Source organism: Chelonia mydas, chromosome 7, assembly GCF_015237465.2.
Source record: "Chelonia mydas isolate rCheMyd1 chromosome 7, rCheMyd1.pri.v2, whole genome shotgun sequence".
In the NCBI taxonomy this organism is placed as follows: Eukaryota; Metazoa; Chordata; order Testudines; family Cheloniidae; genus Chelonia; species Chelonia mydas.
This window is the reverse complement of record NC_057853.1, coordinates 99,550,524-99,574,563: the sequence shown is the minus strand read 5'-3', so window position 1 is coordinate 99,574,563 and position 24,040 is coordinate 99,550,524. Positions and strand designations below refer to the sequence as shown.

Below are 24,040 nucleotides of genomic sequence, written 5' to 3'. Positions count from 1 at the left end.
AATTGTTACTATTAGTTGTGGGGTACATTTTTTGATGCATTTGGAGACAGAAAAATATGAACAGCAGGAGTCACACAACTTTAAATTTTCATTACAGACATTACAGTTTCCCTTCCTCTTTTTCCTAATCTCTCCTGCTTCTGCTGTGCAAGCCTCACAAAATAGTAATTAGGATGAATACACAAGTATGGTACCATGTGACACATCATGTTACAGTAGGAGGAAAATATAAAATATGTAGTTAGGGAGTGGGCAAGCTAGGTCTCTTGTTTGGATGAAATTACATGAAAAATTGGAAGATAAATAGATTTTTAAATGATTTTAATGCTTTTTGTTATTAGCCGATATCTGATAATGGTCGGGGGTAGTTCAGCTTTTAATTATGGTTAATTGTGCTAAGTCTTCACTGTTGCAATCAGGAGGACATCTGAATTCTGTAGTGTTTCATTATCAGTTACTGCAGTAAGGATATGAAGAAGCTAAAGCTGATTTTAGTCATTTCTATGGCAATGCCAATGGGGCATCATTCCTCAGGCAAAACTTCCCTGGACTACAGTGGGACTGAGTAAGAACAACAGGGTTCAGGCCAATGGGTAGTACTGGGGTTTGCTGCTGGTTTCAGTGGTACAACAAGTTCAGAAACATCCGGGGCCAGTTCCAGTTTTGTGGTACGGCAGCTTTGTGCTGCACCTTTGGTGTACTTGGGCCACAAAATCCAAGTGGCCCAGGAAGAACCTTCTAGGTGAAGGGAGATCCTGCAGTGGTGTACAAACAGCTTAGGGACTCGTACACCACATATTGCAGGAGAAGCAGCATGATTACTGATAAAGTGGAGTGGTCAAAACACCCTTATATTATGCTAATTCTGGGCTATGTTGTATGTTTCTTGTGATTGTTACAGGCCAGTGTAAATTAAAACAACCTGAACTCAGCGTATGGTAGAAGAAGCACATAAATGTGCACCAGGAGTGGAGCAGTGAAAGCGAGTCCTTTAAGCCACTTTTATATTCCATCCACTAACCTGCACTTTCTCCAGTCTGGGAGTACTTGAGGTAAGCAGACCTAGAAATTATTAGACACCAGTTTAAAAATAATAGGTGAGTTACACCCTGACAGAGGAAGGAAGGTATAGACTGAATCACTGGCTCTTTAGAAGCTTTTTACATTCTTTTCCTCTTGTCATATTTCTCATTAAATACTTATGTGCATTTGTGTGTGTGTGTGTGTGTGTGTGTGTGTGCACACGTGTGTGATTATCCTTCTTCAGTACCCATTCTTCCTTGCTGCTACTCGTCAGATATTGTAGAATGGGGTAGCAATGCTATGTTTATTCATTTGAATGAGGGCTCCTCCATGTTGCTAGTAAACAGGCAAGTGCTCCTATTGGGGACTATAGCAGCTGCCATGCAAAAAAGCCACTTGGACTAAATACTAGCAGGATAATCTAAGTGTAAACCAGGGGAAATGGTACAGGCCAGGGATCCTGCCTGAGCTGCCAATCCAGTAAAGGTTCCATTTTGACAGACCATAGGTGTTCTGCAGATATGTATCATCAGCCATCTTTGCAGCCCTTGCTTCATCTGAGTCCATGAGGAGTTTTATGGCAACTCTGAGAAACCCAGAGTCCTCCAGGCCTCTTCCTCTCTGTACTACCAATGTCATGCTGCTGCTGAACTTAAGTACCTTGTTGGGTCTAAATCAGGGTCCTGTTGAATATTTGTAGTTAATTAGGTTTGACTTCCATTGTTTCATGGTATTTTTCCCCCTCCCTCATGCAGGAGGAGGGAAGCCATGGTATTTTAAAATCTGGGATCCCCATATATAGCTACCACACAATGGCCTTCTTCATATATTTTTCTGAAGTGGAGGTTACTTATCAGCGTGCACCCAATATTTTATGCCAGAGCTAGACCTGTGTTGTCAGTTTCATTGTTGCACAGTACCCACAAGCTTGCGGGGGAGGTCGCCAACCATTCTTTTGTGACAGAACAGATAATCCAGTGTATCCCTGGCACTATGCTGTTTTCATCAGCAATGCACAGAGTGGCCTGCTGCTGCTGATTCAGTCTATGCTAATGAGCATATCATCAGTGGTTTACACCCAGGCCTGCATGCCCATGGACATATATGCCCTCCCACCATTGTAGGTCTTCAAGACACATTGTACAGGTGCCTTTCACTGTTCAGGCAAGCAATGGCTCAGCCTTGTATGGGAAAATATAGCTTGCTACCTGCCATCATGGGGCACTAGCAACTATCAGCTCTCTGAAGCCCTCAGGGAAGGGAAGTAGGTCAATCTCCGGCATATTTGCACAGGCATCGTATAGCAATAGATCTTTGGGGTGTTATGGAAATACTGGTGGCCTCTCACATTGCGCTTGGGATAGGTATTCTGAGTAGTGACAACACTGAACCTTATACAGACAATTCTGGGTGTGTGCTGGTGTTGGTGCTGGCACTGCTGCTCTGCCTCACACCTGGAACTTGCCCTGGCACAATATACAGTATTGAGAGCACTTTCCTCCAGCTGAGCCGGTGGCTGCTCACTCTACTTTCCTGTGATTGTCAGCATATCAGACAAGTTGGATGGATATGATCACTGGTGTGAATAGAAGACTGATCCCACACCCTTGATATTGTCCTTTGCTATTATTTCCCAGGTGTTGTATTTGTTCTCCTCTTGCTGCTGCTGGTTGCCCATGTGGAGCAGTGCAGAATCTCGTAAGAATCTCCAATATCCCTACAAGTCCCTGGAGCCTTTCTTGTTCTGTTAAGTAACAGCACGGACTTTTTCGGTCCCATTGATTGCCTGCATACTTTCTCAAAGTTCTCTGTGTTTTGTTTCTGCCGATATGGGGATTCCACTAGCTGCTTCCTGACAAAGCTGCCGCATCATCTGGCAAGGAGCACTTTCAGAACCTAACAATCTCAGTTTCACACATCGTAATTCTAAAACTGACCCATGAAGCAAATTAGTGTTATTTATTCACTCACTTTTGGATTATGGCTGATATTGACTATTCCAGTGCCCAGTCAGGAAGTCTTTTCAAAACTACCTACAATGGTAAATAAACCTTCACGAGTCTCACCTCTAGTTCGTCTATATTTTTTCCAAATTTAAGCTCCTTTCAATATTTTCTCTGAGCTGTTTGAAGCTACTTATTGTAAATTGTGGGTTTAGATTTTTTGCCACCATTTGTATACTGGGGGCCTATATAATGTATAAAGTTATTCGCTTGTCAGTAAATTTTTATTCAGCAACTGTGAATGCACCTGGTCTGGGTATTTTTGAAACAAGGCAGCATACATTTTGTCCTCACTGGGGCTGGTGCTTTTTGCAGCTCCACTGAAGTGATTCTAAGAATTGTTCTCTCTTGATTTTGCCATAAGCTTGAAGCATCTGGTAAATGGGCGCAAACTCTTTCCACTCGTGCATCCATGGTTTAATTTGCCATTACATCCTCACCAACACTAGCTCTTGTTAAACTGTCAAAATGTGACTCATCGGACACCAGATGTTTGATTTAGGATTGGGATTTTACTGTGTGCTGAGATGAAAAGGCCTGCAAGCACTTTCACGTTAATTTCTTTGGGCAGGTCTCTCATACTGTGCATTGTTCCTTGTAAGTAAAGCAAATTGTACACAAGTACATGAATAATGATTAATGTGCGTAGAGGGTATTTTTCTTCCAGTAACCGTAGTGACTACTGAAAACACCGGAGTCCACTTGCAGTTTCCTTCACCACTTTCAGAACTCTTTCACCTTATATCCCTTCGTAGTCAGGATATTTATTCTGTGTCCTTGGTAGCTTGCTTGCAATGCAAGAGAGAGAAAACATTCACATATTCCCTACACCATTTTTCTCTTTAGTGGGTATTAGCAGATGTGCTTCCAGCAGACTGGCTAAGCACAAACAGGCTTTTAGGCTGACAAGTGCATGAACCAAAGGCCCGACTGGTGAATGCGCTTGTGTTCCCCACTCTCCCTGCAAATATCTTACTGCCCTGGCCTTCCTGCACCATACGTAGCATACTGCCAAAGTTGGATTTCTTAAAAATATCCCTCTCCCTCCCTCAAGAGGATCTGCTGATTGATTTTTTTTCTTGCTGCCCACTAACTGATGTTTATAAGTGCTCCTGCTGCAGAGTCATTACTTAGATTCACTTGCTTCTCTTGGATAAGCATGCTAATCTTTTGTCTTGAACAGTAGAATAAGATTCCACCCCTTGGAGCAACACTCAAGCAGTTTCCTGAGTTTCTTTTTTAGTGTTTCTGTCGGTGAACCTCCTGCCTGATCTTCTACTGGATTACCTGGAATTCAAGGAAAATCCTTCTTTAACAATTGTGAGAAATTGTGTGTTGTTTGGTGTATCTTGGATGAGAAAAAAACATTCATATAATTTTCTGCTAGCGGGGAGGGCTGGCTCAGTCTTGATCCAGTTCCGCTATCCTCCCTTATTTTAATATTTTTGCAAATGTTGATGCAGAAGAAGAGGAAATCTCCACCTTAGTTTATCCAGTCTCCTTGTATCCTTTCTTCTCTCTGGCTTTACCGTCTTTTTTCCTTCTAGCTTCTGGAAGATAATCTTAATTACTTCTCTCCTCACTTTTTACAGCTTTTCATCATTTCTTTACTATACTTTTCCAAACTTTCTGAGCCCAGAAAGCAGAATTAACTTGGTTACATTCTCTCTTCTTCACCATAGCCAGAAATTGTTCCATTAGTTTCAACAGAGATGCTACCAATGAACATGACTTCATATTTGGGACTTGTGGTGCTGACTGCAGCCTGTACCTAGCATCTAGCAGCATCTATGGGCTCCTCTCCTGATGTAAATCTGGAAGACAGTGGAAGAAAGAGTCTGTGGAGACACTGAGGGTATGTCTTCACAGCAATTAAATGCCCATGGCTGGCCTGAGTCAGGTGGCTTGTGCTTGTGGGACTTGGGTTGCTGGGGTGTAAAATTGCTGTGTAGACTTTCAGGTTTGGACTGGATCCTGAGCTCTGAGACCCTGCAAAGAGACTGGGTCCCTGGACCAGGGCTCCAGACTGAGCCTGAACATCTACACAGCTATTTTTAGCCCCATAGCCTGAGCCCTGCAAGCCTGATTCAACTGACCCAGGCCAGCTGTGGCCATGCTGCAGGTCATTTAGTCCAATGTAGACATACCCTGAGGGAAACAGGCAGGGGAGGCTGCGAAAGTCCTAGGGGAAGAGATATACAGTATTCCTGTTTTGAGCAATTTGACTGTTTGATACAGTGAAAATAGTGACTGGCCATTTACTATTTCTCTAATTGATATGAAAACAAGACTAATAAGAGAGAGCCCAGCTTACAGGCTCTTTACGTTGCAGAATGTCTTTCCACCTCTCCCTCTCCCCCCCCCCCCCGTACTATAGTGATGCATTATAGTATCATAGAATCATAGAGGATTAGGGATGGAAGAGACCTAAGGAGGTCATCTAGTCCGACACCCTGCTGAAAGCAGGACCAACCCCAACTAAATCATCCCAGCCAGGGCTTTGTCAACCTTAAAAACCTCTAAGATTGAAGATTCCACCTCCTCCCTAGGTAACCCATTCCATGCTTCACCACCCTCCTAATGAAATAGTTTTTCCTAATATCCAACCTAGACCTCCCCTACTGCAACTTGAGACCATTGCTCCTTGTTCTGTCATCTGCAACCATTGAGAACAGCTGAGCTCCATCCTCTTTGGAACCCCACTTCAGGTAATTGAAGGCTGCTATCAAATCCCCCCTCACTCTTCTCTTCTGCAGACTAAATAAGCCCAGTTCCCTCAACCTCGTCTCGTAAGTCATATGCCCCAGCCCCCTAATCATTTCTGTTGCCCTCCACTAGACTCTCTCCAATTTGTCCACATCCTTTCTGTGGCGGGGGGTGCAAAACTGGATGCAATACTCCAGATGTGGCCTCACCAGTGCCAAATAGAGGGGAATAATCACTTCCCTCGATCTCCTGGCAATGCTCCTACTAATGCAGCCCAATGTGCTGTTAGCCTTTTTGGCAACAAGGGGACACTATTGATTCCTGTCAAGCTTCTTGTCCACTGTAATCCCCAGGTCCTTTTCTGCAAAACTGCCACTTAGCCAGTTGGTCCTGAGCCTGTAGCAGTTCATGGGATTCTTCTGTCCTTGTTGCAGGACACTGCACTTGTCCCTATTGAACCTCATCAGATTTCTTTTGGCCCAATCCTCCAATTTGTCTAAGTCACTCTGGACCCTATCCCAACCCACCAGTGTATCTACCTCTCTCCCCTCAACTTAGTGTCATCCACAAACTTGCTGAGGGTGCAATCCATCCCATCATCCAGTTCATTAATGAAGATGTTGAACAAAACCAGCTGCAGGACTGACCCCTGGGGCACTCCGCTTGATAGCAGCTGCCAACTAGACATAGAGCCGTTGATCACTATCCGTTCAGCCTGATGATCTAGCCAGCTTTCTATCTACCTTCTAGTCCATTCATCCAATCCTTACTTCTTTAACGTGCTGGCAAGAATACTGTGGGAGACCATATAAAAAACTTTGCTAAAGTCAAGGTATATCCCGTCCACTGCTTTCCCCATATCCATAGAGCCAGTTATCTCATCATAGAAGGCAATCAGGTTGGTCAGGTATGACTTGCCCCTGGTGAATCCATGTTTACTGTTCCCGATCACCTTCCTCTCCTCCAAGTGCTTCAAAACGGATTACTTGAGGACCTGCTTCATGATTTTTCCAGGGACTGAGGTCAGTCTGTAGTTCCCTGGATTCTCCTTTTTCCCTTTTTTAAAGTTGGGCACTATATTTGTCCTTTTCCAATCATCCGGGACCTTCCCCAGTCACCCCGAGTTTTCAGAGATAATGGTCAATGGCTCTGCAATCACATCAGCCAACTCTCGCAGCACCCTCTGATGCATTGGATCCGGCCCCATGGACTTGTGCGTATCCAGATTTTCTAAATAGTCGTTAACCTGTTCTTTCACCACGGAAGGCTGCTTACCTCCTCTCCATACTGTGCTGCCCAGTGCAGCAGTCTGGGAGCTGACCTTGTCTGTGAAGACCAAGGCAGAAAAAGCATTGAGTACTTCAGCTTTTTCCACATCATCTGTCAGTAGGTTGCCTCCCCCATTCAGTAAGGGCCCTACACTTTCCCTGACCACCTTCTTGTTGCTAACATACCTGTAGAAATCCTTCTTGTTATCCTTCACATCCCTTGCTAGCTGCAACTCCAGTTGTGCTTTGAACTTACTGAGCAATAGTTTTATACTCCCTAGTCATCTGTCTAAGTTTCCACTTCTTGTAAGCTTCCTTTTTATGCTTAAGCTCACCAAAGATTTCTCTGTTAAGCCAAGCTGTTTGCCTGCCATATTTGCTATTCTTTCTGCACATCAGGATGGTTTGTTCTTGTGCCCTCAATAAGGCTTCTTTAAATACAGCTAGCTCTCCTGGACTCCTTTCCCCCTCATATTAGCCTCCAGGGGATCCTGCCCATCAGTTCCCTGAGGGAGTCTAAGTCTGCTTTTCTGAAGTCCAGGGTCTGTATTCCCCTGCTCTCCTTTCTTCCTTTTGTCAGGATCCTGAACTCGACCATCTCATGATCACTGCTGCCCAGGTTGCCATCCAGTTCTACTTCCCCTACCAATTCTTCCCTGTTTGTGAGCAGCAGGTCAAGAGAAGTAATTGTATTCTAAGGACCCCCCAAAAAACCCCCCACCTATGAATTCATGCTTTTTCCTATACATCTGAGCCCTGAATCTGATCTCATTTACACCAGTGTAAATCAAGAGTAACACCACTGAAGTCCACCATCATTTAGACACTTTTATGTGCCCACATTACCATAGTTTCTGTCTCCATAATGTATACATCCTCACAACACCCCTGTAAGGTAGGGAAGTGCTGTTATTCTCATTTCACAGCTGGAGAATTGAGGGAACAGAGAAACTGACTGACTGGCTAATGTCACACAGGAAGTCTGTGGCAGGCCAGGGAATTGTACTGATGAATCCTATGTCCCATGCCAGCATCTTAATCACTGGATTATCCTTCCTTCAATTACTTCAATATTTAAATGATGTGAGATCAGAGTCAGGCCTCCCTGGTATTTAGGAGGCTGAAAGGTATGGTTGCCTCAGCCTTCACTGCAAATATTTCATTTTCATCAAATTATGTGAAGTAAAAATATATAGGATTTCTCCCAGCTCTAATTCCCACCCTTCTTATATTCTTCTCAGCTCAGCTTATTTCCTTTTTTCACAGACCTCTGTATGTTTGGCAGTCATTATATGAAATAATAGGTTATGGAAAATGTGAGATATCAGCTCAAGGATAGTCAAGATAAGTCTTGTGTAGCTATCCAGGACTCACTTCTTCCTCCATTTACACTATTACAACCCTATTTATCTCTAGGTGTTGTATTTACAAGGAGGTGACCAAACAGTGGTAAAATAAAATGGCAGAAACAAACACAAAGAGAAAAAAACCTTAACAACAGAAAGTACATAAAACTGAAATATTTTAAGTGTTGATCCTTCAGACTTTCAAAGTGAAGTAAGTACTGCAAGTTCCTCAGTAGCACACTTCCCACTGACACATTCACTATTCCTGTTTTTGAGCAGAATATAGCACATTCTCTCCTCCACTTCCACTCTATATTGAACAACATCTCTGCTGGTCCTTTCCTGTTGTCTTGAGCTTATGTTATGTAGCTTATCCCTCAAAAAAGGAGAGCAACTGCACTATTCTTCCACACCTACACTGAAGCTGAAGGTGAAATTTCCAGCTTGGGGAGCCATGACCATACTAGCTCTGATCTAGCTACTGTGCAACAAATAGAAGTGTAACCATGGTGGCATCAGTGGTGGGACAATCTAGTTGCCTGCATACAAAATCATCTGAAATCCTTGGGATGTACTCATGCCATGGCAGTTAGACTTTTATTTTTAACTCGCTAACTTGATCAGAGTTAGTGTGGGTATGTCTACACTGGAGCTGGGGGTATAATTTACAGTTCCTTAGCTACCTCATGAATACAGCTGAGTGGATGTTTTTCAACCAAAACCTTTTTCAGAAAAAATGCTGTTTCAGTGACATTGAACCATTTAGTGAATAAGTTGATTTTACTGAATTGTTTTGGTTGGGGGGGAAAAGCTTAAAAAAAACCTAAAAATCTTTTTTTTTTTTAAAAGCCAAACATTTGATTTTGATGTATTTGAAACAAAATGTTTCAATTTTTGATTCAGAACAATCAGTTTTTTGTTTATGAATGTCCATTCATTTTATTAAGAAATATTTTATTAAAAGCAATTGATTTGTTTTCAGGTTTAGCTAAACGTTTTATTTGACCTGAAAGTGATTTTTTTTTCTGACTGCTTGATTTATTGAAAAATTTGGGAAATTTTGTTTCTGTTTATCCTGAAATTTTTGTCTTGTTTTTTGAATTGCCAGTGTTCTGAAAAATCAATTATTCATCCAGCTTTACTTAAGAAGATAGTCTAAGTGCTATATTCAGCCTGAATTGTATCCAAGATGTTGTCTAAATATGCTGCACCCCATGTGTTTGTCGAGGCATCGACCTTTCTAAAGTTGTGAGAGCACCACATAATCTAAACAGGAATGGTTACAAAATGAAGGGCCCTTGCTATAGGGCAAAACCTGTTCTGAGCCTAGATGCATTATTCAGCCAATTTTCTTTTTCCTGCTCTGACCATTTTCTGGTTGCTGGGCATCCTAAATAGAAAGGAGGAAACTCATCTTCTTCTTTAACAGAGTGGTTCTACAGTGCTATAGAACACAAGATCAATTCTCCTATCCTGACACTGCTTTTACATGGATATAATTCCAGTGAAGTTATTTCTGATTTACGATATTCTGAAGGGGAGTGATATGAGCAATAGCTATGAATGGTACCAGCTCATGCACAGCGTAGTATGTTTTACTTATATATGTGTATAAGTCCCAAGCGTTTGTTGCTTTGATGTATAAAAAGAACAAACTTTTTATAGTAACTCTATTGTGAGACCTTTACATCTGAGGATGTTGTTGTGACAGGTTGGACCCCCCCTTCTGAGATGCCATCTGATGTACTGGGGTTTCACTGAGCCTCTCCTGCTCAATCAGCCTGGGTTCCCTCTCCGTGATTTGCTGAATTAGGCTTCCCGGCCTCTTGCAGCACACACACAGGGAGGGCCACACCCTGCTGCAGACACAGGCTGAAGTCAGGTCTGTGTGAGAGGACTCCACCAGCACTCATGTGCACACTCCTTTTGGGAAATAAACCCAAAATAACGCTGTCTTGCGCTGTGTAGAAAAATCTCCACAGTGCAAGCTCATAAAAATGTGCCCTCTTTTTCAATGTGAAAAGAGAGGTGCATGACTTCTTGCCCCTCCCCCCCAGTTAGAAATTGTACAAACTGGGTTATATTATAAACAAGAAATAAGTTTATTAACTACAAAAGGTGAATTTTAAGTGAATATAAGAGCTAACAGACAGAACAAAGCATATTACTGAGCAAATAAAACAAGATACGCAAGCTAAGCAACAGGTTACAAAATGTAATTTCTTACCCTAAATGTTATTTTAGGCAGATTACAAAGTTTTTGTGGTTCAGAGTTCCAGTTATATTTCTTTTCAGACTGGACCCTTGTCTCAGTCTGGACTCCCCCCTTGCCTTCCTTTCAGGTGGCTTCAGCAGTCTTTCTTCTTGGGCAGACAGGCCATGGAGAGGAGGAGTCCTGTTTGCCTTCCTCCCCACCCTTAAATAGAATTTACTTGAGGCAGGAATCCTTTGTTTCCCAAACTTGACCCCCCTTCCCTTCCAGTGGAAAGTTACAAGAAGTCCCAGGTAATGTTTAGTAGCAGGTGACAAGACCACCTGACCTAGTAGTGTCACAGTTAAGTCCCCAGACACCTCCCAGGAGGAAGAGAGATTAGTATCTTCATGGTCTTGTAGTTCCTTCCTGATGGCTCATCAAATCTGATGGCCTGTCGTCTGGTCTGTGTCTTCCCAATACACACCCAGTTGTAATTGTTACATAGTCCATATTCCTAACTTTAGATACAGAAATGACACATGCATACAAATTGGATAATCACATTCAGTAAATCATAATCTTTCAAATGATACCTTAGAAGACCCATCTTGCATAAAGTATATCTCAGTTATGTCATATCCATATTATAAGCATATTTCCATAAAGAATATGGAGTGCAATGTCACATTTGTGAAGGCCAAGACTATAACAGGGTTAAAAAAAAAACTAGATAAGCTCACCAAAGATTTCTCTGTTAAGCCAAGCTGTTTGCTTGTTTGTTTCATGGAGGATAGGTCCATCAATGGCTATTAGCCAGGATGGGCAGGGATGGTGTCCTTAGCCTCTGTTTGCCAGAAGCTGGGAATGGGTGACAGGGGATGGATCACTTGATGATTATCTGTTCTGTTTGTTCCCTCTGAAGCACCTGGCACTGGCCACGGTCGGAAGACAGGATATGGGCTATATGGACCTTTGGTCTGACACGGTATGACCATTCTTATTAATTAAATTATTCTTTCCCTTAAACAGTTTTAATAAGTGACATTGTGGCCTTTCTTTGGAATTATAATTTTGCTTTTAGTATGACATGCTATTACCATAGTTTTGAATAGGACCAGGTATTTTTGATGTAAATTGGGGGTGGGGGTGTAAAATTGGATGGGGATTGGGATTAAAGTGGATAGATGGAGTTTACTGTAAAACCAACTCCAGGAGGTGTATTTATATATCGTCATGAATGGAACACTATTGGTATGCTGGACCTCAGAAATACTCTTCCGTTTTTAGACAGAATCACAGAACATTCTAGTTTTCTCATTCTATTCAGCACATATTAACAAGAATCAGGATAAGGACTCATTTAAATTGTGCATGTGCGGCTATGCTTTTCCCTCATGAGTTGAAATATAGATGTTAACCCATGCTTGAGTCTGAACGTGGTAGCAAAATGTGCCTTGACCGTAACTCCCTTACATGTGCCTGAGCATCCAAGTTATCTGAAAAGGCAGCGCACTAGACAAAGTATGCACATTTAGATCTGCATTGGAGAAACATAGTTTATATCAAGACAACTGTGCCTCGGCTGGACAGATTAGACAAAGGCCTGTAGGATTGTGTTGGAGGATGGTGCAAATATATCTCAGTTATACTCTTCAGAGACTAGAAATGCTGTGTTATTCTCTTTCCCTCCAGGTGCTGTACAGCAATACATGTCACAAGAAGTGCTAAAAAAATAACAATACAATGTAACCAATGATATAAAATCCAATGTTTCAGAAATGCAAACTAATGGAACAGTCATAGAAATAGAGGGGAAAGAGTGGGGAGGTTATGAAGAATATTTACAATGAAGCACACCAAATTGGTGGCCAGATCCTCAGCTGACACAAACCAGTATTGCTTCTTTGAAGTCAAGGGAATTATGCTGATTTATGCTTGTTAAAAAATTGGCCCAGTATGTGCTGTTTGTTAATGGGGAGTGAGGGGCTGAAATTGTTGGAAAAGGAGAGTTAGTTTCATACTTCAGGGGCCGCTACAGCAAAGATACAACTGCCTGCCAATCAAAAAGATGATAGTGGTAGCATTTGTAACAGGCAGGAAGCATCCGAAGACAAATATCTCTGGGAGGATACTCAAGAAAAAAGGACTAGACTTTAGCTAGGCTTAACACTAGTAAGGGTTTTATAGAACAACAGGGCTAGTTGAAAGATAATCTATCATAATATAGCCATCAAAATGTTAAAGTAGGGGGAATGCAATATAATCAGAACAATGAGCAAACATGCTACTGTAGTCTGTGCAAGCTGCAAGCAAAGGGGAAATCCTAGGAAGAAATTACAATAATGAAAGCTTGCAGTTTCAAAGCCTTGCATTGTCATTGTGAGGTCAGCACAGGAAGTGACACAGAGGCTCCTTAGCAAAGGGTCCCCTGTTCTTTGCAAACAATTCTCACCTCAGACCTGAGAAACTCACGACACCAAAAACATTCTACAATGTATGTATCCATAAAGAGTAACATGTAAGGTAGCCACAGAAAGCTCACAACTTGTCAAGATTCATAATCATTGTGAGATGTATGTGTGGGTAATATTTGAGGAATAATGTAACTGAAAGTATGCTTTATGGACTTGGAGTAAAAATTAGTCACCAGAGGATAATATGTCACAGTGATGGCCCATTCAGGCAGGCAGAAGTTGTTACCCGACCTGTCCTGTTTAGCCAGAGATGCAATACAAAGCTCCACTGATAAGCAGTGGCGGATTAGCCACTGGACCAAGGGGGCCCATGCCCAGGGATCCCGGCCAATTGCGCCCCTCACCCACCCCCCTGGAAAAATGGGTGTGCCCCAAACCACTCCACCCACCAGTGCTTTGGCTGGGGAGTGGGATTGGGATGTGGGGGCTTGCCCTGCTCCACCCACCCATCCGGTGCTCCTGCTAGGGAGCGGCATTGGAGTGCGGAGGCTTGCTCTGCTCTGCCTGCCCAGCGCTCCTGACAGGGAGAGGGTGAAGCCCCCGCGCCCCAACAGTGATCCCTGGAACGAGCGCTGGGAGGGTGGGACAAGGCAAACCTCTGCACCCTGACCCCACTCCCCGGCAGGAGCGTGGGGGAGGGTACAAGGGGGACTGCAGGCGGAAGGGGTGGGGAGGGGACCCCACTTGCTCTGGCCTCATAAATCCCTAATCCACCTTAGCTGTTAAGCTTTGCTCAATACCAAGACTTTCAATGGAAAACCATCAGAGGCAACTGCAAACAATCAAAATCACTTGAAAGTAAAAAGTGAACATTACAACAAGGCAGGAGTTCACCATGTCTGTGAATAGAAACAAAAGAATATTTCAGTATAACTCAGAGCAGGGAGAAGTCCTCTTGGGATCCATTCACTGAGAAAAACCCTTGTGGAGCAGGGGTGCTTTCATGATTGTTTGAATCCTGGTTCTTATGGATCTTGGCAAATCATCCAGTTTGCAACAGATTTAACTTTGGGGGAAAATCTTACTTTATTTGACAGGAAAGGTAACTCTTAAGTGTAGATCCAATTTCATTTCTCGTGATTTTGTATTGTAATCATTTATTTCCATCACTTTCTCTCATTTCTAGTTAAATCTTTAGTCTTTCTTAAATAAACCTACTTTTGTTGTATTAGAAGTGCTCACAAGTGCTGTGTCGTGTATAGGAGTGGTGGTTTAAGGGAAAACTGGTAAACTGGGGCACAGAGGAGCTGGAATTGCTGTGAGTAGCCAGGGTCAGGGGCTGGATTTCATAGGGTAATGCTTCAGAGGGATTGGGGGCAGGGGTGCACCTACTGTCATCCTGTAAAACAAAGACAGGACTGGCATAGCCCAGAGGAAGGTGCTTTAATGGCTGACAGGCCGGTGATATTAGGGCCTTACACCCAGCCAGGCATAGGCAGGATTCCCTGTTGCTGGAGGCAGGAGGTAACAGGGTGACTCTCATCCTGGATGCCTTGAGAACCATCACACAGGATAAATAGGTTGTTTTGTAACATGCTTAAGCCATGGTTTTCTGTGGAAAAGGCATATTTAACAGCGATGCCAAGGTCTTTAATCTGGCAACACACTTCCAGAAAAGCTCTTTCAGTCATGGGGGATTTAAAGGAAGAGGCAGTCCCCTTTATGTCAATAGCTTCCAACACCTAGCAAGTTTTCTGTCTTCCCAAAGTTGAGATTGAGATGATCCAAGGCCTCCGACTGCCAATGACAATTACACATGCCTTCTCATAAACAGGAGAAATAGGCATACATGTATGTAACATCAGAGTATTTATGAAACTCTGTCCTGTGTTTAGAAAATATCTTGCCAAAAGACTTTAATGCTAAGGCATGGACTAGGATTTGGGAGATTAGGGTTCAATTCCTGGTTCTGCTACAGACTTCCTCTGTAGCCTTAGGCAAGCCATGGAGAGGAAAGTGATCAGGAACAGTCAGCATGGATTCACCAAGGGCAAGTCATGCCTGACTAATCTAATTGCCTTCTATGATGAGATAACTGGCTCTGTGGATGGTGGGAAAGCAGTGGACATATTGTTCCTTGACTTTAGCAAAGCTTTTGACACGGTCTCCCACAGTATTCTTGCCAGCAAGTTAAAGAAGTATGGGCTGGATGAATGGACTATAAGGTGGATAGAAAGCTGGCTAGATTGTCGGGCTCATTGGGTAGTGATCAATGGCTCCATGTCTAGTTGGCAGCCGGTATCAAGTGGCGTGCCCCAAGGGTCGGTCCTTGGGCTGGTTTTGTTCAATATCGTCATTAATGATCTGGAGGATGGCGTGGATTGCACCCTCAGCAAGTTTGCAGATGACACTAAACTGGGAGGAGAGGTAGATACGTTGGAGGCTAGGGATAGGATACAGAGGGACCTAGACAAATTAGAGGACTGGGCCAAAAGAAATCTGATGAGGTTCAACAAGGACAAGTGTAGAGTCCTGCACTTAGGACGGAAGAATCCCATGCACCGCTACAGACTAGGTTCCGAATGGCTAGGCAGCAGTTCTGCAGAAAAGGACCTAGGGGTTACAGTGGACGAGAAGCTGGATATGAGTCAACAGTGTGCCCTTGTTGCCAAGAAGGCCAATGGCATTTTGGGATGTATAAGTAAGGGCACTGCCAGCAGATGGAGGGACATGATCTTTCCCCTTGACATTGGTGAGGCCTCATCTGGAGTACTGTGTCCAGTTTTGGGCCCCACACTACAAGAAGGATGTGGAAAAATTGGAAAATGTCCAGTGGAGGGCAACAAAAATGATTAGGGGACTGGAACACATGAGTTATGAGGAGAGGCTGAGGGAACTGGGATTGTTTAGTTTGCGGAAGAGAAGAATGAGGGGGGATTTGATAGCTGCTTTCAACTACCTGAAAAGGGGTTCCAAAGAGGATGGATCTAGACTGTTCTTGGTGGTAGCAGATGACAGAACGAGGAGTAATGGTCTCAAGTTGCAGTGGGGGAGGTGTAGGTTGGATATTAGGAAAAACTTTTTCACTAGGAGGGTGGTGAAACACTGGAATGCGTCACTTAGGGAGGTGGTGGAATCTCCTTCCTTAGAAGTTTTTAAGGTCAGGCTTGACAAAGCCCTGGCTGGGATGATTTAGTTGGGGATTGGTCCTGCTTTAAGCAGGGGGTTGGACTAGATGACCTCCTGAGGTCCCTTCGAACCCTGATATTCTATGATTCTATGATTCTTTCTGTGCTTCTGGTCCCTGTATGTCAAATGGGGTTTACAGTACTTCTTTTCTGCTTCCCTTTGTCTGTCTTGACTATTGAGATTATAAACTCTTAAGGGCAGACACTCTCTTACTATGTCTCTCTAAAGTGTCTAGAACAATGGGGCCTTGATCTTGGCTTGGGCCTTGAGGTGCTACAGTAATACAAATAAATAATAATCTACTGAAAAAACGGACAGAGGATAGTTTTTTGATGGACGCCGGATGTTAGATTAGCAATGTAGTTTGTACGGTACAAATTGGAGGCGTCTGTAACTGAGATCCTATTCTCTGTAACCCTATCTTTCTGCAGAAATAATTTTTCCAAGGGAAAATGTCACTAAATCCTCATTATTGATATGACAAATTCTGAAGGGTATATTTTTTAAACAGCACCTCTATCAGTCTCTCCCATGCCACCTAACTTTTATGCAATAACACCGTTCCCTTAGCAATAGCATATAAAATATCTCTCACTTCCCAATATTATTCATAGAATTCCCATTATAGAACACTGAGAACCCAGATTAGAAGAGTACAAGAATATTTTATGGCCAGTTTGAAAATGTTGTTACCACTGCTATAAATTAAGAAGTTAAATTACTCCCACATTGAGTATTGATATACTGTGCATGACAGAAAAATTCCTTTGAAATATACTGTACAATACATATGGAGAAATTCCAAGCCTGTTGATCACTGCATAGTGACTGCCAGCAAAGTGGAGTGTGTATGGAGGGGTGGGGAGTGGGGATGGGAAATCTGATTGCAAAGTCTAGTCTTACAACAATGATCTGAAGAAGGGTAAAACTCAGAGTAATAAAATATCTCATGGTTGGTTGGTAATTAGTGCATCTAACAATGAACTTTCTTTCCTCCAGCATACACTCTCTGTGAAGTGAAGTGGTATATAAAAATATATCATTGGTCACCAGGTGCAATTTTCTATAAATCTATGGTACTTACATACATCTATATAGACATATATTAGGTGCAACTTTCAAAAGGCCTTCACCAGACCACTAAAAATGCACATTTTTGAGTAAATGTTTTTGCATGAGCGATATTTCACATTCAAAAACTTAGACTGGCAAGAAAAAATAGTATTTATGTGGCAAAATAAGAACCCAGGGGCCAGATTTACTGGTATGCTCTGGCTGCTTTGTGCCACTCTGATGATGCAAAGCAACCATAAATGTGGTTTAACTAGCCAGTTAAGCCCTGTTTACGACTGCTTTGTGTTGCCAGTGACGCAAAGCCGCCAGAACATACCAGCAAATCTGGTTCCAGATGTCTACAAATACACATGCACAAATCAGTTTTTGCACTTACAAATCGCACACATGAAAAATTAAAGACAAATAACGTGCACGGAAATTGCCACAATTTTAGGAGGTTCTTTTGAAAATGTTACCTATTATCTTCATATGTTCCCTTTTATATATAAAAAGTGGCACTTCATTAAAAATTGTTAGACACATGTGCTTATTATACCAAATTGGCAACCAAACTGCCTATTTTGAAAAATACAGTAAAAGGGGTCCTCATACACATTTTACAAAGAAATCAAAACAGAATGAACTAAGCAACAAATATAAGCAGCTTACTTTTATGTTGTCAAAAAAATTGGCAAATTCATTAGTTAACTTCGCAGAATAATCAACGGTATGTGTTGTAGTTAAAAAAAATTTCTCACCTGTTCATAAATGAATATTTATCTAAGTTGGCAACAGAACCAAATATGTATAAATAACATCATCTATCTTTATGAAAACTGCTTTTTACAAGAGTGTCTTTTGGACTTGCTGAATTATCCCACAATCACAAATAGAATCAACTCTCAGCAAGATTCATTTATACATAATGGGCAAGCAAGAAGTTTTTTAAAAAACAATGACAACAAGCTGTACGTACACACATGGTGTGTGTGTGTGTGTCAGTCAAAGGCTACTCTTGGTGGATTTTCTTCCCTGAGGAAAGAGAGGGAACAAACAGTAGAAGATGAACCACACTTTTTTCTCTGCCTGCACTGAAAAATTCAAATCACAAATAATCACAAGCCTTCTGTAAACCGTGAAGCTTACATGTGCTTGTTGGACCCTTGACTTTTGCCCTTCAGTTGGTTCTTCTTGGATTAAGCTCACCCAGGGATAGCCTCTTATGCCAGCAAGGCTTAGAATGGCAAAGAATGCAACAAATGGAACTGATCTACAGCCCAAGACAGCAGGACAACAATGTTAATATTATACTGCCCAAAGTGGCTTATCTTAATGTATAATCATGTAGCAAATCATGTATTCATTTATATTATTAAATAAAGACTAACATAGTTGTACACCCAACAGAGCATAAGGAATGCACAAAGGATCATGGGTTCCCAGCATTCTCTGCTCCCGTTTGGAAAGCCGCTGACTCATTCCCTAAGCAATCAGTGTTGTGTGCCATTACAAATGGGATGGTTAATAGGCCTGCATCCATTATCATTAGTGCATCTCAGCACGCAGGTACATGATGGGTCCTGCCAGCGCATTTGCTCCAGCTCACTGAGCCAGGGGCCATGCTCCATTGCAAATGAGGATGAGGAACACCTGCTCCAGGGTTTTTCAGCAGACCAGAGTCATCCTTCACATCTCATGCAACACTTGTTCTGTCAGAATGCAATGCTGGCACAGGCCAGAACAGTGGTTTGCCAGGCGTCCAACTAAAGATTATAGACTTCCCTGTGGTGGTCTGCTGCAGTTCAGCTTTGAATTTTTTCAAAGAAACCTTTAAAAAATTTATCAATTCCATATTAGGCATTCAGTCATTATGTTAAGGGTTTAAAAATAAAGATGAAAAAAATTGCTTCAGAAATTAACTTTTTTTTGGTAATTAGAATGGGAAAATAAAATATTTATTAAATCTGATAATTTTATTCACAGTGCACAGTGCTGACTGTTTTGATATGTTTTCTAAGAGGGATTTTATTTTTGGAAAATAAGGCTGTGCTTTCATTTACAATGTTGTGTGGTTTTATTTTTAACTGTATGTTCAAGAGTGGCAAACAGACACTAGCCAAAAGGACCAGAGAGTCAGGACTGTGGCTTTCTTCAGCTTCATCCATTCATTTGGCATCCACTGCCAAACCCTTGTTTCAGCCAGCGGAAACCAAAATTAAGGGCAAACATACAGTCTTGTCTTAAAAGGGCATATCCTGGGGTCGGCTGAACTGCAGGGAGCACAGATCAGGGTGAGAGGTGAGGAAAAGTTGGCAGATTTGTCCTCTTGTACTTCTGGGATCACTGTAATGGGTCCCCAGTGTCTCTGTAATGGATTGGAGCAGCATTGAGGGCTGTTGTAACTTATGCTGATTGTTAATGCCTTGTAACAGCTGAAACCACAGGCAGAGATTGGGATGGCCTAGGGGTCTCTCGGGCATGCCCTCTTTCTCTGCTATGTCCCTTTTTTCTTTACTATGATGGCAGCAGGGAGAGGGAATGATGTATGAGACCCTACCGGCCTTACATCATCAAAGAATCCCTCTTGAACTGGGGAAGTCCTCTCAGATCTGGTTAAAGACTGGCTTCATGGCCAGATTGTGCCAGTAGCACAGTGCAAACTGAACAACAATGCACTGAAGGATCTAGCTCTCATTGTCTTGTGAGAAGTGTAGTCCTGTATGACTAAAGTAATTCCCCTCTCCCCAGTATCTTCATGCCTTTTAGGACTTGGTCTGAGATTCTCTTGGCTCTATTACCTCCTTGACTAGGAGGACAGAGTGATAATCCTTCCTCTTTCCCACAGGAAGTTCTTAAATTACTTTTTGTCCCTGTTTTTATATTCTTACCTCCACAAATCCTGCAGGGATCTTCCATTTCTAGCTGGCATGTCAAGCAGTTTCTCTGGGGTGGAGTAGGCTTTCAAACTGGTTACCTTGAAAGGAAGTTAATTTCCTCCCCGCTTGCCTTAGTGTGGAGTATGTACAACCCAGCATGGCCTCTCCCTCAAAGTAGAGCCTGGGGCATGCTGAGTTAAAGCCTCTCCTCCTTTGCAAGGCAGAAAGTTAGGCTATGAACTGCCCTCCTTGGTGTCGCTCCTGGAAGGAATAAGAGTGTCAGAGCAGCTGTTATCTCACAATGTGGGCATTGACATGGTACGTGACATTTAGTCATTTTATGTAGACATGGTCTATGACGTGTCAAATGGTTCCCTAGGACATGAAAATAGGAGAACCTCAATGGCCCACATAACAGCTAAACATTCCTCAATCCTTTCTTCCAAGGAAACAGCTGACAGCCTAACTAGAATGTTGGGTGATCTTCTCTGTCTATTTATTGGGACTGCACAGCCTGAAGGCCAGTTTGAAAGGTCTTGTGCTGGTGTGTAAATTAGTTATTACAACTGAGATTTTATAATACTGGCTAGCTACAAAAGTTCCCTTGGATAGATTGGTAGCCTATTTAACAGGCTGTTGACCAGCGAACATGGCCTCAAATCTTTTTATTCAGTGTGGCTAGTCAAGGTTGCTGCAATGATGGCAAAAAATAACATGAAACTTTGGTGATAGCCTGTTGGACATAAAAATGACTGGATTGCTGCACTGTGGTGGATGTGTTTCATTATGCTTTGAATTTTGCTTACCAGTAGGCAGATTTGGCCTTTTCTCAGAGAATACACTAGTGAGGCTTTCATCTTTGCCAATGGCATACCTCATGAGATTTGCTGTTTTTTCCAGCCTTCAGGCTGCTACCTTCTCTAGGTAGGAATCCCAGAGAAACCTGTAGATTACCATATTGTGAAGATAGCATCAGTATATTGGTTATGGGGCTGAAATATTTGGTTAATCAGCCACTGGAACATTGCAGGTGCTCTGTTTAACCCAAACAGCATTGTGCATGATCCACGTTTTATTCTGCTTTCTAGGTTGAGGGGAATTTGCTTATACCTTTTTGTGAGATCTAGGGCAGTGATGTAATGGGCTCCTCCAGCCAACCTGTCTAAAAATTTGTATGCCAGGTAGATGAGGTAATCTAAATGGTTTCTAAAATCAGTACAAAATTTTATGAAGGATTTTGAAACAGAACTACTTTTGAGGATTCTCTAGTCACTCTTGGATTTTTCAGTCCCTCTAAGTTCTAGCATCATTTGGAGTTTCTGCTACAAGGTCTCCCTCGTTTGGTTGGAGTGTTTACCATACTGGTTTGCCTAGTTCAGTTTTAACTTTGTGTAATAATTTTTTCCCCCTGGACATGATGAAAATACAAAGGTAAAATCAGTGACCAGTTAGACTGTCAGTGCTTTTTTGTTTTAACTGGGAGATGTCAGATTTTGGCCATAACTGAGATTTATCCGGGTAGACTGCAGTGAATAGCTGCTGTTGGCTTTGTCACAGCTTGAATACATTTATGTGACAAATTTATGTTTCTTTCCTTTTCCCATATTATTTAACTTCATAATTAACCACTCATATCATCCAGATAGCCTGGACATCGCTATTTGCCAACATGCTGCAAATGTAGTGCAAATGCAGCATCAGGAGTACCCACGCTCGAGGTAGGAAAATCAAGAGCCAGGTGCCTGGGCTACAGGATTTCCTGGGCCTGCTGGGGATCCTGTATGTTCTCCTGCACCAATACATCTAAACCTTTTAATTTCGCACAGAGCTTAAGTACATACTTAAACAACATTGTCCCCATTGGAAACTGATTCTGCTCACATTTCCTTCACCAAATCAAGGATTCCTTGAGCTTTCCTCTCTTAACACAATTTAAATTGAGAGAATGCTGTGGAGGCTTGGAGACCTCCTGTAAAGTGAAGCACATGGATGGAAGTAGCTGGTCCCAGTCATGGAGAAGAAGGGTTATATCTTTATTGAGCATATTTTAAAGTGACACATTAAATTTTTTCTGTCAAGCTGTCTGTCTGAACATGGTAGATGGAGGTTCTGAGAGTTTTAATTGTTAACAATGCACACATTTATTCCATGGATCTAGACAGGAAACTAGCTCCTGATGCATGAAGGTCTTTCAGGGCACTGGTAGTTGCTTCAGAGTCATAATGCATAATGAAGTTGCTTCTGAGTCAAGGATTGTATAGTCCATAATGACCAAGCTATAATGTTGTCCAACAATATTTCTTTCTAGGAGTCCCACCATGTCTACTCCTGTTTGCTCAAAAGGATCATCTGAATGGAAAGGGCACTAATGGAGCTTTGACACTACTTTGGAAGACACTAATGTGAGTCAGGAGGCACATAAGTTGGCTACTTCTCTGTATATTGCCAGCCATAAAAGGTAGGTAAATAGACTTGATCCTATTTCCCACCCCTTCAAGCATCCTGCCAACGGAATAGTGTGAATCAAGTGTAACCTCTGGCATTGGTATGGCCGGGGAATAAGGAGCTGCTATGTTCAACTGGTCAATTTTCACTCCAGAGTCTGAATGTTGATATGCTTGCTTTGGTTCCACTTCATTCTGCAATTTGATTGTAACATGTAACCAATGCCAGCAAAGTGTGGGTTTTGTGTCCCCAGTGGCCAGACCATGTATGAGGTTTATGAGTCTGCTACTGGCCTCCAATGAATGGAGCTTATCCTTCAACTCAAACAGTAGAGGTTCATGCTTTGAGATCTAGAGGTCCTGGGTTCATTTCCCACCGACATTGTTACATAAACATGATTTATGGAATCATCCTTCTGCTGGTCCATCATGAACTTGGACAATGCAGTTAGCTTCTTGTGCCCCAGCTCCTCAGGTTGGTTTGTGGAATTATCTGGCAGAGATGGGTTGCTTGTTTCAGATTTGGGTTCCACATTTATTCCCACCAGGTGGATAAAATCCTCATGTGTTATTTTATATCCTCTCTTATCTCAGACTTCTATTTTAACTCTAACCATCTTTTTAACTATCTGTCTTCTAGATTTATGCACCTGGAATTAAGGATTTAATAACTTTGACCTTTTCCTGGGGAAAATATTGCCCAACAGTTCCTACTGTGGTTTGGCCACCTCAGGCTCAGAGGCTCTTTGGAACTTCCCCAACACCTGATGAAAGTGCCCCAAATCTCACCCGAGTATATCAGGTTCAGCCATGTGCTTAGCTATGTTGACAGTGATGGGGCTAGTGCAGTCCTTTGAAGTCATGATGGTAGGAGAGAGTTTAATATCCCTGTGTGTACACTCTCCATATAGTATATCCCATCTTCAGGATTTACTAGTTATTCTTGGACTACAGTTTGTCTGTAACCAGAGTTGGCTAGAACTTGAATCTCAAATCTGGGCCAGAATGGTGATTTTAGCAAATCCTGTCTTTGTCACAAATTTTCTACCACCCAGTGTGGCCATATTGCATTTCTTATGCATACAGACATTAGTAGGAGGTATGAATCCTGGTTGTCAGCTGGAGAAAAATCCTAGGTTATTTCCCAGGGGATCTCTCATCTTTAGGTTGTCCGCTATCAGTATTTCGGTATTTATGGAGTGGAGTTTATGTGAGGGTCTAAGGACCCTCCTAGCTTTTAGTTCTTCTGATAATCTGTCTTCTGGCCATTTTTATCCCTCAGTTTTTGTCTTGTGGAGCTCTAAGAGAAGACATCTTCTATATAATTATGCATCAATCCATCAGTTTTAACACCAGGTGAGCTGGTGGCTGCACCCAAGGGTGTACAAGTGTTACCATCTGTTGCATTCACTGCTGCTCTTGGCTGGCTATCTGTTGGATCAACTTGTGTGGCTGCTTGGCCTAATGCTCATTCAGCCACTGTAATAAAGGTTTTACATCTGTGCTTTTCTCTTTGTTCAC

The 24,040-nt window shown here is 42.3% G+C and overlaps 1 long non-coding RNA gene across 1 annotated transcript in view; it reads left to right on the top strand.

Moving 5' to 3' along the window:
- Positions 1–24,040, top strand: part of LOC122466704 — a 59,134-nt gene that overhangs the window by 29,160 nt on the left and 5,934 nt on the right. Inside the window, exons 2-3 of the long non-coding RNA XR_006292433.1 lie at positions 902–1,052; positions 22,384–22,533. This is a non-coding gene — a long non-coding RNA (uncharacterized LOC122466704). The remainder of the gene's footprint in view (positions 1–901; positions 1,053–22,383; positions 22,534–24,040) is intronic.